At 41.7% G+C, this 18,496-nt stretch overlaps 1 long non-coding RNA gene across 1 annotated transcript; it reads left to right on the top strand.

Moving 5' to 3' along the window:
* Positions 1-722: 722 nt before the first annotated feature.
* On the top strand, positions 723-5,756 carry LOC136401109 (uncharacterized). Its single transcript, XR_010750470.1, has 2 exons — positions 723-1,244; positions 5,211-5,756. It is a non-coding gene; the product is annotated as an uncharacterized lncRNA (long non-coding RNA).
* Positions 5,757-18,496: the final 12,740 nt, after the last annotated feature.

The following is an 18,496-nucleotide window of genomic DNA, read 5'->3' as shown; positions in this document are numbered from 1 at the left end:
GAAGAATACATTGTCCTTTTGCAGTAAAATAGATCATTGATAGATGCTCATGCAATGTAATACCATAGAGCAGGGGCCAATTTGAGCTACCAGTACAAATAATAAATAACACCAAAACCAACCTCATAAACAATTCTGAGTGAAATAATCCAAACACCAAAGAACATATGACATATGATTGTATTCACCTAAAGTCCTCAAAGAAGGAAAACTGGTGTATGGCATTAGAAATCAGGACAGTATTTACCTTTGAGAACAAAGAAGGGGTAGCAATTAGGAGTGGCCATGAATATGGCGTTGTTGAGATACTGAAAATGTTCTATTATTTTGGTCAAGGACATGGTTTATGTAGTGATAATTCACTGAACTTTACCTTATGTGTGCACTTATATCCCTTTGTATAGCATTTTTCTATGAATGTGTTTATGTCACAGTATAGAACGGGAGGGGAGAAGGGCTGTAGAAAAAAAGGAAAAGTTGGTGGTTCCATAGCCTTTCTCACGGCTTTGGAAGGCTGACGATATTCTGTTTTATCATAGCTACATCAAGGTGTTCTTCATAATTTTGGCTAATTCATTAAGCAATACATTTATGGCTTATGCCTCTTATGCACCTATGTTATATGGCAAAATAAAAAAAAACCCTTTTAAAGCTCATGTTATGTGGCACCCTAATGGGAATTTTATAAGGGAAGTATCTAAATGTAGCACTCTGGTGGAAATTTTATAAGAAAAAGTATCTAAACTCCAGAATTGCAAAAGCTCCTTAAGGCGGAAGTATATTCAGGAACTAAGAAACCGCAGACAAGTCAGGAGCCCTGGTTGAAGCAACCAAGGCACCCCACATCCTGAAGTTGTTTTGCAGCCTCTGTTGACAGCAGCATTTTTGCAGTTTTAAAAATTTTCCACTGTACCCCTAGTTTGAACCCTTAGTTACCAAGGCATGTGACTATAATCACCCCATGTTTTAGCCAATCGCTAAACGCCACACTCAGCTTCTGTACCGAGTCGCCTGCTTGCTTTGCTATAAAAACCCCTAGTTTGTAAGCAAAGGGTGTGACTCGTAGTGACCACCACTGCGAGCTCACCCCTGCGCAGGTTTGCATTTTTGGCCAATAAATTTTTGAACTATCCAAGGGACTCCAGCATTTGTCTTTGCGCGATTGGGTGTAACATTTGGTGACCCCGACGTGATCTCCCCAAGTGGGAATTTGGCTGGTAAGCCCGGAGGAACAGCTCGAGCTGGTGAGTATTGGAATTCCACTCTTAGTCACTTTGTTTCACTTTGTGATCTTGGTACCGGTACAATTGCAGTCTGAGGCGATAGACGGGACGCTGTCAAAGACTCGCTCAGACCCTCGGGCAAAGGGCAGGACGCTGCCAGCCGAGGTTTTGTTTCTGTTTGAACTTGATTGACCATTTCAAATTATTGAGCTCACTCGCGCCGCGCCGCGCCGCGCTGCTGTTTGAATATTTGTCGTGTTTGAATGTCCGTGTGGGAAATTTTGTGTATTGCCCTCCTTGGCTTTGCTGTCATACTGTGTGTTGTGTTAATTTGGTTGCCGGTAAGTGTGATCAACGTTCTCCCATTTGGATTGCCCTACTGGTTGGTTGGGGAATTTTGTGTGTTGTCTTCATAGGACTTGAAGGACATCTAGCGGAGAAGAACGGCTACCGCAAGATGGGTCAAAAGGAATCAACTTTGAATTCCCCCTTAGGTTGTATCTTGGCTAACTTTTCAGATTTCCAGAAGCGAGCTGTAAACTATGGGGGACCAGTGCCAAATCTAGAGACCCTCCGTACTCTTTGTCAGTTAGAATGGCCCACCTTTAACATAGGATGGCCTACGGAAGGGACCTTTGATGTCCTCAGGGTTTATGCTGTGAGAGCTATTATATATAAAGTTCCCCACCCAGATCAATACGTCTATATTGATGTGTAGATAGACATTGCCACTGATAAACCTGGCTATATTAAGAAGTGTCAAAGATCCCACCAGAGGGCTATAAGGTCCCTTTGTGTAAGGCCCATTTGTGTAAATGACAACCCGGCCACACAGCGCCGGGGGGCAACCCCTAGTGCACCCAAGAAGGAAGCCCCCCCTAAGCTGTATCCAGTCATTCAGGAAACCCCTGAGGAAATCCTAGACCCTGTTAACCATCCCCCTCCTTATCGAAAGTCAAGGGAACCTAATACCACTGTCCCTGAGAGTATTCAAAGTCCTCCCCACACCTGGGGAGGAACTCCTTATGTGCAACCTCCCTACTCGGGGGCTGCCCCGTTGTTGCCCCTTAGGGAAATTTTGCCGCCCTTAGATGAGGGGCCTCGGGCCCCTTCCAGAATGGTTTATGTTCCTTTTTCTACTAGTGATTTGTATAATTGGAAGCATCAGAATCCTCCTTTTTCTGAGAAACCACAGGGATTAATATCTTTGCTTGAGACCGTGTTTAGGACCCATCAGCCAACTTAGGACGATTGTCAGCAATTGCTGCAGACTTTACTTACCACAGAAGAAAGAAACAGAGTGAACCAGGAGGCAAAGAAAGCCTTTCGAGAAGATGGTGGTTCCGAGCGAGAGTTGGCTGAGGTCCTCCCAGAGACTCCCCCTAATTGGGATCCAAATGTAACAGGGGGAAGGGAAGCGCTCATCCAATATCGCCGGGCTCTATTACGGGGGTTAAAGGCAGCCGCTAGGAAGCCCACCAACTTTAGCAAGGTAAGTGAGGTGCTCCAAGGGAGGGACGAATCTCCTGCCGCATTTTTGGAGCGGCTTATGGAGGCCTACCGGGTTTATACCCCATTAGACCCTGAGGCAGAAGAAAACCGCAGGTTAGTAAATATTACTTTTGTTACTCAAGCAGCCTCAGATATTAGGAAGAAACTCCAGAAAATAGAAGGTTTTGAGGGCGAGAATAGGAGCAAATTATTAGAAATAGCTCAGAAGGTTTTCCAAAACAGAGATGATCCTGAATTAGGACGAGCAGCTGTCAAAGTACTTTTGGCCGCCCAAAACTCAGGAAAGAATAAGGGAAAGAAGCAATTCTCAAAAGGCCAAAAGAAAACCTTTACGTCCAGACAGCTGGATAAGGATCAATGTGCCTATTGCAAGGAGAAAAGTCATTGGAAGAAGGACTGCCCCAAATTACAGAGGCACAAAGCAACGAGTCCCAGGTTTTGCTTCAACTAGATTGACGGGGCCAAGGCTCCATCCCTGTTGGCCCCCAGGAGCCTATGGTCACACTGTCAATCGAGGGTAAGCCTACTACCTTCCTAGTTGACACGGGGGCCGCTCATTCAGTTCTTAAGGCACCAATTGGAACTCCACAAAAAAGAACAACCCAAATAGTAGGGGTCACTGGCAAAGTTACTTCTTACTCCCGCACCCAGGCAAGAATTACTGATTTGGCTCGTGGGACTGTCACTCACTCGTTCCTAGTTATTCCAGATTGTCCTTACCTACTCCTAGGACGGGACCTGCTACAAAAATTTCAGGCCAATACACTTGGACCAGGCTCCCTCAGGGTTTTAAGAATTCACCAACCATATTTAATGAGGCTTTGTGCAAAGACTTACAGGAGTTTCAAGCCAGCCACCCTTCAATTGTGCTGCTGCAGTATGTGGACGATCTCCTAATCGTAGCCCCAAACCAGGAGAGTTGCCAAGAAGCTACATTGGAACTACTCCAAGAACTGCAACGGCTGGGCTATCGAGTATCTGCTAAGAAGGCCCAAATTGTCACCCAAACCGTGAGTTACTTGGGGTATGACTTGAGGGAAGGACAACGTAGTTTGTCTAGCCAAAGAATTCAGACTATATTACAGATTCCTGAGCCTGTAAGTAAGAGGCAAGTACGAGAATTTTTAGGTGCCGTAGGATATTACAGACTTTAGATACTAGGATTTACAGAGCTGGCCAAACCTTTGCATGAGTTAACACGGGGAAAAGAAGAACAATTTGTATAGACAGAAGAGGCACGAGAGTCTTTTCAAAAACTTAAGGAGGCCCTAGTTGCAGCCCCGGCATTAACCCTGCCAGACTTGTCTAAGTCTTTTCAACTATTTGTGACTGAGAAGAAGGGCATTGCTCTAGGGGTCCTCTGTCAAGAACTGGGACCTTGGAAAAGACCAATAGCCTATCTGTCCAGAAGACTAGATCCTGTGTCATCAGGTTGGCCAAATTGTTTGAGAGCACTTGCTGCTACCTCCATCCTTGTTAAGGAGGCCAGTAAACTGACTCTGGGTCAAGACATTCAGGTCATTGGAGAGCACTATTTAGAACAAGTGCTACGGGCACCTCCTAATTGGTGGATCTCAAAAGCCCGATTGACCCAGTACCAAGCTCAGCTCTTGAACCCCCCAGCTGTGCAATTCCTTAAGACCACGGCCCTAAACCCCGCCACCTTACTCCCGGTACCAGACTCAACGGTACTCCATGACTGCAAACTGACTTTGGACACTATCACTGGTACCCGACCTGACTTGCGGGACCAAGCCTATGAAAAGGCAGACCTGACCTTGTTCACAGATGGGAGCAGTTATGTACGGGACGGACAGAGGTTTGCGGGGGCAGCTGTTACTACTCAGGACCAGGTCTTATAGAAAAAGGCATTGCCTAAAGGAACGTCGGCACAACGTCAACGCAATCAACAAGAAGCTCCCTCCTCTTTTCCGGTACCGAGGAAAAACTCCCGGAGAATTATAGGAAATTGACTTTACTAAAATAACTCCTGGAAAATTAGGTTACAAATACTTACTTGTTTTAGTTAATACTTTTACAGGATGGACTGAAGCCTTCCCAACAAAAGGAGAAACTGCTACAACAGTATGTAAAATACTTCTAAGAGAAATAATTCCCAGATATGAAATTCCTATGGCTATAGGATCTGACAATAGACCTGCATTTGTATCCAAGATTTCACAAGAATTAGCCTTAAAACTAGGGATCAATTGGAAATTACATTGTATTTATCGGCCTCAAAGCTCAGGGCAAGTTAAGAGAATGAACAGGACCCTAAAGGAAACTTTAATAAAGTTAAGGGAGGAGACTGGCGAAAATTGGGTAGAGTTACTCCCTTTTGCCCTATTTCGGGTCCGGAACACCCCCTATACAGGGAAATGGACCCCTTATGAGTTAATGTTTGGTCAACCAACCCCCTTGGTCCCTCAACTAACAAGAGAAGAAATTGAGGTCTCTAATCAGAATTTTCTGAAGTCTTTACAGGCATTGCAGTTGGTACGTGCTGAAGTGCGAGCCCTCAGGGACCAACAGAAGGACGCTCACAAAGGAGCCCCATTACCCCCTCCGCCGGAACCGGGACAATGGGTATGGATTCTTAACCACCGACGCGGGAATCTTGATACTCGGTGGCAAGGACCGTTCCAGGTATTGTTCAGCACGCCCACGGCAGTAAGAATAGCTGAGAAGCCTTATTGGATTCACCTTTCCCACGTGAAGCCCGCTACGCCTAGTGGGCAAGAGACTGACCCTAAGCAATGGAAAGTACATACAGACCCCAAGGACCCTTTAAGGTTAAAATTCTCATCTGTGCCCTAACAGTACTATTTGATTTTGCTCACGGTGGGTTCGAACCTCCTGTAGATGCAGAAACACTTCTCAGAACATTATACGGGCCCCCATGCGAATGCAGAGGTGGCATAAGTGATTTACCATATAAGCCACCTGAACAATGGACACGATCAATAGACTGCACCGACAAGGTAGCCTACCTTACTTACACATGGTGGATACCAGAGAAAAGGGATCCAAAGACAGGTGCACTCATAAGAGAGGGAAAATGGACAAGAGGAACCCAGAGTCAATTAAATACGGGGGGTTTAAAACAACGTTGGGCCTGTCTCCCAAAACCCCGTAGAATACCACCGTCTTAGTACAGTAGAAGAATCCCAGTTATAGTTAAAGATTTAACTATGTATTAGAAGAGGAGGAAATGTGGCACCCTAATGGGAATTTTATAAGGGAAGTATCTAAATGTAGCACTCTGGTGGAAATTTTATAAGAAAAAGTATCTAAACTCCAGAATTGCAAAAGCTCCTTAAGGCGGAAGTATATTCAGGAACTAAGAAACCGCAGACAAGTCAGGAGCCCTGGTTGAAGCAACCAAGGCACCCCACATCCTGAAGTTGTTTTGCAGCCTCTGTTGACAGCAGCATTTTTGCAGTTTTAAAAATTTTCCACTGTACCCCTAGTTTGAACCCTTAGTTACCAAGGCATGTGACTATAATCACCCCATGTTTTAGCCAATCGCTAAACGCCACACTCAGCTTCTGTACCGAGTCGCCTGCTTGCTTTGCTATAAAAACCCCTAGTTTGTAAGCAAAGGGTGTGACTCGTAGTGACCACCACTGCGAGCTCACCCCTGCGCAGGTTTGCATTTTTGGCCAATAAATTTTTGAACTATCCAAGGGACTCCAGCATTTGTCTTTGCGCGATTGGGTGTAACAGTTACTTTCAAATATATGTCTTACATACTAATAATTTCCATGATAACATCTAAATAAAATTCTTTAAGAAAAGTCCAAAGTCATAATGAGGCTACTCATCTCTAATCTAGAAAAAGAAAAACAAATTGTGACAACACAGCACATAACCTCATTAAGTTTATTTTTGTGGTGATGTGATCTTTTCTCTCACATCAAAGGAGATTCACTATAGTCTCTCCCCCCCTTTTTTTTCCAAATGTTTACTGTTGTTTCCTTGTGGTTTTTGGTGTCATATCCAAAATGTTGTTGCCAAAACCAATGTCAAGGAGCTTTCTCCCTATGCTTTCTTTTAGGAGATTTATGGTTTCAGCTCTTATTTATAAGAAATTCATTTCCAGTTAATTTTTGTGTATGGTGTGAGATAAGGGTCTAAAAAGAGGAGAGGTTCGCCTTTTTGACATCATAGAGGAAGGCGGAAGAGGCCTGGGTCTACGGCAGGACTCTCCACCCTCTCCCATTCCCACTCTCCCAACTCTGCAGTTCTCCTATGATTTTCAACAAACAAAATATTTTATAAATTTCATTAAAATCTGCTTTATACAAAACAGGCTCCTCCAATGTAGTCTTTGACAAGCATCTAATTGGGGAGATTATAGGTGGTGAAAAATATCAACTTTCAGATGATTAGAAAAATGTAAGATCGATTCTCCTTTATGAGATGACGAGAATCACAGAAAATACGGTTGCATCCTTGTGCTGTTTGGAATATTTGTTCTTATTTCAGATGTGAATTATAATATGACAGTCCTGGTAAATTCTCTGTTATGGCTTTTTGAGTTGGAATGACTCTCAAAAGCAAAAGAATATATGAGTTTAAATAAAGACATTTTCAAGTTAAAAAAAAAAAAAGTAAAAGACTGGACCTGAGTGTTCCGCGAAAATCAGTAGGCATTAACTGTCAGGACAGGGATAGTCAACATGAAAACGGGGCATACAGTTCTGGAAAGCTTTCTGTTGCATCCTTTTAAATTGGAAAACACAGATATCCACAATAACAAATTATATTCAAGGCTGCTCTGTAGTTTTGCATGTTATATACTGTTGGTCCTGATTTGCAAATGGCATAAGTGGATATCAACTGATGAAACTAAAATAAAATCAGAGATAAGAATAGAAGCTGTGTTCCAATTAACAAGAATACTTATTATGAGATCTATGAGGATGGTGGCGTTCACTTGAATCTGGTATATCTTGAGTATCCTTTTAAGCCTAGAATTAACAGGGATGGAAATGTGTATAGTGGCTACTGTGACTTAGAAGTATAGATTTTTTAAATTTAATTAAGCCGAAGTCTGATAGTAATGATATGGCGTAGGAAGTTCTCTATATATAGAAGAGTTATTGAACATTTATTTTTTTGTACTGTACCTCCACACTTTTGCTACAACCCCATCTTTGTGGGAAGGTTCTCTAATTGGGAAGGGAAGTTCCAAATGTCCTGTCCACTCAGTTTAACTGGGCAGTCCCCATAGTCTGCCAATGTCAATGACAATTAGTGCCAGTCTTTACACTTGTGAAAAGTTGGGAAGCTGGTAGAAATGAGAGAACAGTCTGTGCCATAGGAAATGCCAGACTACTCAGTCATCTTGCCTGATAGTTTCACATAGTTCTATTTGTTCTAGAATCAGGCAATATTTGCAAGAAGTTTTATATCAAAGGATGAAGTCAAATTAATGGCACAAAAATAAACAGTATATATCCAAACAGCCAAGGTGTCACTAAAAGCCATAAATAAACAAATATTTAACACAATCCCTTTACCAAAACACCTCCATATTTATTCACCTAGGCCTTCAACACACATGTGCATGCACACATACACAAATCAGAGTTTGCCAAAATTAACACACATGCGATGAAAATCTAACCTTACTCTCTGAATTTCTCTCTTTCCTACCCCGAATCTGTGATGCCTGTTTTCTGGAATAGAGAGAATTAGACTCTGATAGTCAGAAAGTAGACAGGCAAGGAACTTAGTGCTCAGAAGGAAATCTGCATGATCAAAAAAATAATAATAACACAGGATTTTTTTTTCCTTAGTGAAAGAAAAATAAATCCAATTATGAATTGAGTTTAAATGGCTCCAATTTGGAAATGAATACCAAGACTATTCAACTTCATAACTAGATGAAGCTTGGGAATTGAAGAAAGTTCCCTTTAAATTTATCAGAAAAGATTATTTTGTTAAATGTTGGTTCAGTCCAGAATATAATCAATAGTATTGTAATAACTACCCATGGCATCAGACAGGTACTAGAGTTAGGGTGATCAGTATAAACATTATAAATGTTTAATCACATGTTATACCCCTGAAACTAGTATAATATTGTATGTCAACTGAAAATTAATTTTGTAGTAATGAATAAGCCATTTGACAATCTCCCCATGCAGAAAAACATCCTTAACAGAACCTAATATTACTCACCCACACTTGCAAAACCACAAGGAGGAAGAAAAAAATAAAGTATACTTGTAAAGTCTATTTACAACTGAGTTATATTCCATAATATTGAATCTCTAGAACTATTTATAAACTTATGTCTAGATAGCATATATCTCCATAACACTGAGTACCACTATAACTATTAGAAACTATTATAGGATTTATTCTATGTTGTAGAAATGAGAATAAGGAATCACATTGTGACACAAATACTTTCCCCATCTTTTCTATATCTGTTTTTTACTGACCTAATTTGTAAGAGTAGAGCAATTATTTCACAACAAAAGGAGACACTCACCTTCTAAATCTGTTAGTGGAAAATAGAACATCTACAATTATTTAGCAGAAAAAAAAGTCTATTAATTTAAAATATGATATTAAAAAAATATGAGATTATTCAGAACTCAAGTGACTCTTAGATAATTAAGAAGAGAGTATGCTTAGAAAAACCAATGCCCTTTTCTTAAAAAGCTAGGCTCTCTAGACATCTAGGTCCTGAATATTTGTCTTTCTGACCTGCTGAACCTGCACTCCGTTCTGCACTCACTACGCAGTTCATCCAGTTTTTACATGAGGGCTGATCCTCATCTCAGAGTTTGGGGTGATGTTTAACAAATTAAATGGAAATAAAAATAGGTAAAACATTTCATATGTTATATTTTCAGCTGTGGCAAAATACCTTCTCAATACAAACAGTCTATTAAGATTTTCTCATGAAAGAACTGAATCAAAGTGACTACTGAAAATGTTAGCTCAGGTACCCACTACAGGTCGAAGTGTCAATCATTTCCACCAGTTGCATGTTTTCCTTCTGCTAACTTTTGTACTTTGAATCCAGGAACTAGTCTATAAAAGATTAAAATGTAACTAACAACTGCTCCAAATCTTTGGTTTTTAAAACTAGATATTGTTTGGTAGGAACATTTATTTTTTAAATGTAATTTAACATTGCATTACCAATTGATAAACTGAGAAAGAAGGACAAATGACCTGAACTAAAACGAGAACAAAGCATATTGACAGCAAAAAATCTTAATGGTGACTTCCCACCTGCCTTTGGAACCTAGAGTATTGTTGTTACATTAAAATACTGCAGCCTGACTTGTGGTGGCGCAGTGTATAAAGCGTCAACCTGGAACACTGAGGTCGCCGGTTCAAAACCCTGGGCTTGCCCAGTCAAGGCACATATGGGAGCTGGTGCTTCCTGCTCCTCCCCTTCCCCTCTCTCCCCCTTCTCTAAAATGAATAAATAAAATCTTTAAAAAAAAAAAAGATACTGCAGCCATCTTTGAAAATTCTGAATGTGACAATAATATGTAGAATTAAAAAATATAAATAAGGTGACCAACTTTTTTACAATGAAAAGAAAGACAAAAATAAAAATTGAAGGAAACATCATAAATAAAATAAATATTTTATTCATTGGAACAGTAATAAACTATAATATGATAAATGCATAATAAAACATTTGTAATATTTTGTATTGTAATTATGCTTACATGCCTATTAATTTTTAATAATAATTGTAAGGCCTGACCTGTGGTTGCACAGTGGATCAAGCATCAACCTGGAACACTGAGGTCGCTGGTTCAAAACCCTGGGCTTGCCCAGTCAAGGCACATATGGGAGTTGATGCTTCCTGCTCCTCCCCCCTTCTCTCTCTCTCTCTCTCTCTCTCTCTCTTTCTATCTCTCTTCTCTAAAATTAATAAATAAATAAAAATAATTAAAAATAATAATTGTAAGAAAAAGTACTCATTTAGATACAAATACATCACATCACACACAACGGATCAACTCTGCATCAATTTAATACAGACATTTACAGATTAGTTTTCCAATATCAAAAAGGAGGGCAATGTAGGAGGACACTTTTCTAGGAAGGACGGAACTTACAAAAAAAGGACTGTCCTCCTTAAAGGGGGAAAATTGGTCACCTTAAAATAAAGCCCTGGCTGGGTAGCTCAGCTTTTTAGAGCATCGTCCTGATACACCATTGGTTTCAGGTTTGATCCCTAGTCAGGGATTCTACAAGAATCAATCACTGATGGCATAAATGAGTGTAACAACAAGTCAGTCTTTCTCTTTCTCTGTCTTTCTCTTTTCCCTCCTCCAAAAAAATCAGTAAATAAAATATTTAAAACAGCACAATTTTAAACAATAGAAAGGAGTATGCAAATGCATTTTCAATAAATTCTGAATTTTCACTATGCAATGTTCAATTTTTGCTCTCATTAAAAAATGTAAACATTATATTGTGATATGTGTGTATGTCATGTTAAGTCCTATTACTGCTTGTACTTTTAATCTTCATGAAATTGCTACCGCTTATAACCTACAGTTTACAGAAGAAACTTAGGCGGACGAGTTTAGTATATGTTGTCTCTAAAACAGAAAGATAATCACCAAAATGTAGCTTCTCTCAAGTTGAAGAAGATAAAAAAAAATGCAGAATGCTCTGTGAAGAGTCGGGACAGCAGCTTCCTAAATTTCCACATACCTCATCTCCCCTTCCCAAGCACAGCTATAACTTAACAAGGAACCCACAGTACCCGTGACATCTTGTCCACCTGCGCATGTCATCTGAAGTCATCGACGCCGTAAACTAATGGGATGCCCTGTGGGAGGCCAAAGTAATCAATCTCCATGATCAAAACGTTCAAGAATCTAGACAACAATATAAACCTGAGCCAGTACTGTAAAGGTACAATGCTAAATGTGTCTATTAAAAATAATAAACAAATAGCCTGACCAGGCGGTGGCGCAGTGGATAGAGCATCGGACTGGGATGCAGAGGACCCAGGTTCGAGACTTCGAGGTCGCCAGCTTGAGCGCGGGCTCATCTGGTTTGAGGAAAAGCCCACCAGCTTGAACCCAAGGTCGCTGGCTCCAGCAAGGGGTTACTCGGTCTGCTGAAGGCCCGCGGTCAAGGCACGTATGAGAGAGCAATCAATGAACAACTAAGGTGTTGCAATGCGCAATGAAAAACTAATGATTGATGCTTCTCATCTCTCTCCGTTCCTGTCTGTCTGTCCCTGTCTATCCCTCTCTCTGACTCTCTCTCTGTCTCTGTAAAATAAATAAATAAAAAATAATAAACAAATAAATAAAAGTGTTGCTGGCTTTCCCTTTCTTTAAGGGGTAGAAATAATAAAAAAAGGAGGGCTTGGCAGATGCCCCGGTGTAGCAAGCTGGGGCTAAGTGGATTCATTTAGACAAAGAGGGCTTGTGTTCCTGGGATTATCATTGCACAGATAAGTAACACTTAGGAGGTTCCCAAAGTCACTAAAGGCCCCATAGTCACTTGTCCAGCTACAGGTCTGTGTTCACCAGTGACTTTTTGTCTGGGCTTGTTCTCTAGTATGGGAACCATACCTGCTGAGATTCAAGCAATACATGCCACACTTGGACCTGCTGTTGTGGGGCCCACATTCCCTGCTAAAAGCAGGGATCTCACTCAGGATAGCATTTCAGGAATTGAAAGTCAACTAGGCACCCTAGTTGTTTATTTTCTTCGGCTGTGTGGAGTACAAGCTACAGAGAGAGAGAGAAAGAGAGAGAGAGAGAGAGAGAGAGAGAGAGTGTCAATTTAATTCCAGAAGGTAATTTATTGTGTCGGCTTCTCCCACATAGAATGCAAGGTATATAAAAGCAGTGAGCTCATTCTCTGGTTTACTTTTTAGGGTCCCTGTAATAGTCCCTGGCTTGTAAAATTGATCAACAAATATTTGTTCATTAGGTAATTATTAGGGAACCAGGCGTAAACAAACATATAACTGATTTGCACTCGGATCAAGATGAACTATTGACCAGCCCTCACTCCAAAAATCTTAAGACTTGTCTTCAAAATTACCTCTTTCTCCTGTTGACTCTATTTCCTCCTTTTGGTCAGTGCAAGATGTTAGGAAGAAAATGCTTTCAGGAGTAGTGTTCATGAAAGAATTTGATTAGTGGTGCAGCCTGCATTGAAAAATCCTCTACAGAAAATCTCTTTCACTAGTTTGATACCAGGAAAATGAAGGATGCCCCTGGAACCCCTCACATCTGTCACTGATACTCTGGGCCAGCTCCGCAGGCCCTGGGAGGTATGGGTTCTCTGTGCTGATCTCTGGGCCTTCCCAGAGATCTCATTTGCAGTTGGTAACCATCTGCTTCAGATGCAGGGAATTCTGAATGTGCTTAAACGTGACTTAGCAGCGGAAACTCCTTGCACGTGATTTTTCTCTAGACACTATAAATCAGAGTATGTAAATACACACATTTCTGTCTATAAACCTGAGAACTCAATGATATTTTTCTTTCTACCCAGGTAACATAAGGACCCTCGGAAAGGAAACTGTAAGAGTGCAGGTGTCACTGTTGCCTGACTTCATGCTTTGCAAACTTGCCTCCACATTGGCCCACCACAGCGACCTGGACTCATTTTCATGAGACATGGTAGCCAGTTAGTAAGTATCATTGAAGTAATGGCATCTCATATAACAATAATAATAATCACTAATGTTTATAACAACTTGCCAATATCTTTTTCAAGTGTTTTCCATATGTTAATTCCCTAAATCCTTTCAAAAACAATGTCAACAAGCGATGGCCCAAAAAAGCATGCACTTTTTTTCTTTTTTTTAAGTGAGAAGAGAGGAGGCAGAGAGACAGACTCCCGCATGTGCCCTGACCAGGATCCACCCAGCAAGTTACTATTGAGGTATGCTCTGCCCATCTGGGACTATTGCTCTGCAACCAAGCTATTATAGCACCTAAGGTTGAGGCTCTAGGGAGCCATCCTCAGTGCCTGGGTCAAGTCACTCGAACCAATTGAGCCATGGCTGCAGGAAGGTAAGAGAGAGAGATGGAGAAAGAGAGAGAGAAGGAGGAGGGGGAGAGCTGGAGAAGCAGATGGTTGCTTCTGCTGTATGCTTTGACTGGGAATTGAACCTGAACTTTCACATGCTGGGCTGATGCTCTAACACTGAACCAACCAACCAGGGGCAAAAGGATGCACTGTTTATCCTTTCTGGCTGTTTTGTATGTGGGCCCCTGCTCCAGTCTAGGACATTTACCACTGCATGAGATTTAGAGGAAAGTGCATTCTACCTCCGACTAGATCGATGAAAATCTTAGCTAATGGCTTTCCCAGCTTCCCTTGCAACCTTGGCTTAACAGGTACTCCATGCAGACACACATAACCCAGATATTAAATTGGAGACTGGTGACAAAAAATAACAAGTGCCGTAAAGAATCATCCCAGCTGGAGTGGCAGCTACAATCATCTTAATTTCCCAAGAGCATCGCTGTCTTGTTGTAGCAGACTGTTAGCCCAGTCTTCCACCGCAGGGGCGTGGGAGTCCTAAATGGGGATCCTAAACAGACTGTCTTTCTATTTACCTTTGTTCCACTCCAGTTGTGTGAAATTAGCTCTCTAGGTTCTGAGCAATTTCTCGGCTATGTGGCACTATTTAATTAATTACCTTTAAATGCAACAGCCACATTAATATCTCTGTTTCTCACAACTACACTCTCACATTACCTTAGCTGAACAGAGACCTTTCAAGTTAATTTCTGATTAATACAATTAGTTATTTTGATAGTGCATCAATCACATGTTGTTCTGAGCCTGGTGGGGTATAAGGTTGTATACAGCCTTCCTAGTGGCCTGATTGTGCAGTAGACGAGCTGGCACGTTGATAATTAACCAATCTACAATTATATGAACTACAAGGAGTAATAAAGCATTCCAAGAATCCACTGGGAGGAGGGGAGAGTGTGCTCACCAGGAGATGTCCTGGAAGGCTGGCTTGCAGTGGGAAAAGGAACTGTCCCTCACGATTTGGAATTTAGAGTGAGGAAGGGGGATACTGGTGAAGGCAGTCTGTTGAGAGAGGCCAGGGCCCATCATTCAGTGGGCTGAGCAGGCCGAGAGAGGCCTAGCAGAGGCCACAGACTTCAGTGATGACAGGGGCCAACTGGATTGCATCAGGGTGCAGATAAGCCTGTGAGTGACCTTAGCCATGGCACAGCCTGTGGCGACAGCGCCTCGCCCCACCCCCTTAAGATATTTAATTTTGTGTTTTTCAGACAAAGAACTGGTGAATAAAAGGCACCTGAAGAGACCAGTGTGAGATTTCAGCCTGAGGTTTCTGCTCCTGTTCACACAGTCCCTGGGGCACCTTGAACGTTTACAAGGAGAGCAGTGACTGGCTCAGGGAAGTGATTTAAAAAGTCCAGGGCGATGGTGGCCTTTAAATAAACATGGGGACAAAATGACATTCCCCGTTTAAGCAACATAAAGAATCAGCTTGGCAAAAGCTATTTTTGTCAGGTTTGAACTTGACCCAGCTTTAGTTTGGTCATCTCAGTAGAAGAACATCATTCTAAATATTTGATTTGTTAATCTTTTTTAAATTGAGATATAAATAGCATACAACATCACATTAGTTTCAGCTGTACGACATAATGATTTGATTATTTGTATATATTGTGAAATGATCACCACCATAAGTCTAGTTAACAGGCATCACCACACTTAGTTACACATTTTTTTTTTTTTGTCTTGTGATGAGATCTTTTAAGATCTATTCTCTTGACAACTTTGAGTCTTAACTTCTGGTTTTGGTTGCTCTGAATCTCAATATTTTCTAGCAAAATATCAATATTTTCATTGATACTTGTGTGTATCTTATTTTATGTATACAATACCTAACAGAAATTGAGAGGGAGAAAAGGTTTTATATACTTTTGCTTGTCATATTGAATTTATTTGGAAGTTTTGGGGTGGTTGGTTGGCTGATTGGTTGGTTAGGGGATAAATGATGGAAAGTTTTGGCAATACAACTCAAGTCACAATATATTTTGTTTCTTCAGATAGAATATTCTCAATGATATACCTGTGGTAGCCAGCCTCAGAGAAGTGTAAGGTGAATCCTGCATCCTGATAATCATAGCCATCAATTGTCACTCTTGGAATAAAGTGCAACTTTTGAGGTTCAGTCCTAAAAGGCATGTGGGTTCTGTCTTTTTGAATGAAGACAAGATCATTTCATGAGATGTGATATGTGGGAATTCACTAGTATCACACAAGTAAGCCCTCCTGGAGGCAGAGCTTCCAAACAATCTCAAGTCTTCAGATAACGGCAGCCCTGACTGCATTATGAAATATCATGAGCTACCCCAAGCCAGAACCAAAGTCACTCCCAAAGTTCTAGTCCACAGAAATTTGGAGATGAATACTATGTATTGTTTTAAGCCACTGAGTTTCTTTTTTTTTTTTTTTTCTTTTTTTTTTTACAGAGACAGAGAGAGTCAGAGAGAGGGACAGATAGGGACAGACAGACAGGAAGGGAGAGAGATGAGAAGCATCAATTCTTCATTGCAGCTCCTTAGCTGCTCATTGATTGTGTTTTCATATGTTCCTTGACAAGGGGGCTACGGCTGAGTGAGTGACCCATGATTAAGCCTAGGGCTCAAGCCAGCGACCTTTGGGCTCAAGCCAGCAACCATGCAGTCATGTCTATGATCCCATGCTCAAGCTAGTACCCTCACATTTAAGCTGGTGAGCCCATGTTCATTCTGGATGAGCCCACTGTCAAGCCAGCGACCTCGGGGCTTTGAACCTGAATCCTCTGTGTCCCAGTCCGATGCTCTATACACAGTGCCACTGCTTGGTCAGGCAGCCACTGAGTTTTTAAAAAGTTATTTACATAGCAATGTATAAGTATTGCAATTCCAAACTTATTAATAGCATTGCTTCTTTATACATCTACCTAATTTTTACTCTGTGCTCAGTATAATCTTGACTTGGCCATAGTTTTCTGCTGAATGATGTTACTCTTTTTGTATTCATGCTTCTGTGTAGGAATTAGCCAATTGAATCTTTCTTATAGAACAGCCTTGCAACACATGTGACAGAAAGAGGACAGGAGCTCATTCTGTCTCTTGTCAAGGTCCATCTAGAAGCACCAAAGGGAATCACCCAGGTGCAGAGTCCAAGAGAAGCTGTAAGCAATCAGTTGGAGAAAAGCCTCTTGGGGGAGGGGACAGAGAACTGCAGGTACAGGGGTTAGTGCCCAGCATGTGCACAGATCATCCACGGACCCGAGGGAAACATCAAGGGGAGATGAGCTCTAACCATCCTCCCTCCCTAAGAGCTGTATGCCAGCTCACAATGTGACCAACCTGAGCATTTTCTGCTCACTTCTGCCAAGTCCTTCCACTCCAAACTCGAATTTGAAACCAGTGTCAGTGCGACAGAAGAGTAGAGGAAGCCAACTATCTGTTCTCTTTCTTTACTGACGTCTCCACCGCATGTATCCCTACTGGGGGAGGTGCCGGGAGGTATTTTGACTTTAAAATAAGCTTAAAGTTTGATTTAGACATGGCACAAGTACATGGTTTTGTGTCACAAAACCATGATGCTAGGAACCATAAGAGTAGGGCTGTGGAAAAAAATAAAAAGAGTAGGGCTGTGTATATTTTATCCAGTAGCAGTGGAAAAATTGGCTGCCCTATATCTACGTAAAAGTAGAATGGAAAACCGATGTAAAATTGCTTTATGATCAAATCCTTGAAGTTATATATTTCACTGTAATAGTTTGATGAGAAATGTACAGAACTACATCAACCAAGAAAACAATTTGATTGATGCAAGTCTCTCCTTAAAACATGCATGGTAAGATACAGTCTTTTTTTTTTTTTTGCTTTAAGTAAAATTTTTTTGTATTTTTCTGAAGCTGGAAACGGGGAGAGACAGTCAGACAGACTCCCGCATGCGCCCAACTGGGATCCACCCGGCACGCCCACCAGGGGGCGATGCTCTGCCCCTCCAGGGCGTCGCTCTGTTGCGACCAGAGCCACTCTAGCGCCTGGGGCAGAGGCCAAGGAGCCATCCCCAGCGCCTGGGCCATCCTTGCTCCAATGGAGCCTCGCTGTGGGAGGGGAAGAGAGAGACAGAGAGGAAGGAGAGGGGGAAAGGTGGAGAAGCAGATGGGTGCTTCTCCTGTGTGCCCTGACCGGGAATCAAACCTGGGACTTCTGCATGCCAGGCCGACGCTCTACCACTGAGCCAACCGGCCAGGGCCAGTAAAACTTAATTGATGCAACACATTTGATGAAGCTAAACAGCTGTATCCCTTCCCCATTTTACCTTGTGAAGCTACACATGATGTAAAAGGGGTCCCTTCCCCATTTTACCTTGTGAAGCTACACATGATGTAAAAGGGGCAGTTTTCTCTCCCCTCTCTGTGTGATCAGTAGGTAGAGTTGGATAACTGGACTTATAAAACTCCATAGAATTTTTCTGGGCACTTTTCACGCTGCTGGACTTCTCTCTACAGCTCAGTCACACACTGAGAGCCATGAACAGATACATTGTTCTTCTCCTATGGAACCGTGGAGGAGATGGCATAGCGGTTGCATCAGCTGTTGTATCAGTGAGAACTTTAGGGAGACATGACTCAGGTTTAAGAAGACATTCCAGTATGCATTCAAATTGGTCTGATATACATATTAATTTAAAACAAGAACCTATGAATAGTTTAACTAAATTGATTTCTAGCCCAACTA

The sequence above is a fragment of the Saccopteryx leptura genome, chromosome 3 (assembly GCF_036850995.1).
Source record: "Saccopteryx leptura isolate mSacLep1 chromosome 3, mSacLep1_pri_phased_curated, whole genome shotgun sequence".
Lineage (NCBI taxonomy): Eukaryota > Metazoa > Chordata > Mammalia > Chiroptera > Emballonuridae > Saccopteryx > Saccopteryx leptura.
The sequence above is the reverse complement of the archived record's forward strand: the minus strand, read 5'-3'. Positions and strand labels throughout refer to the sequence as shown.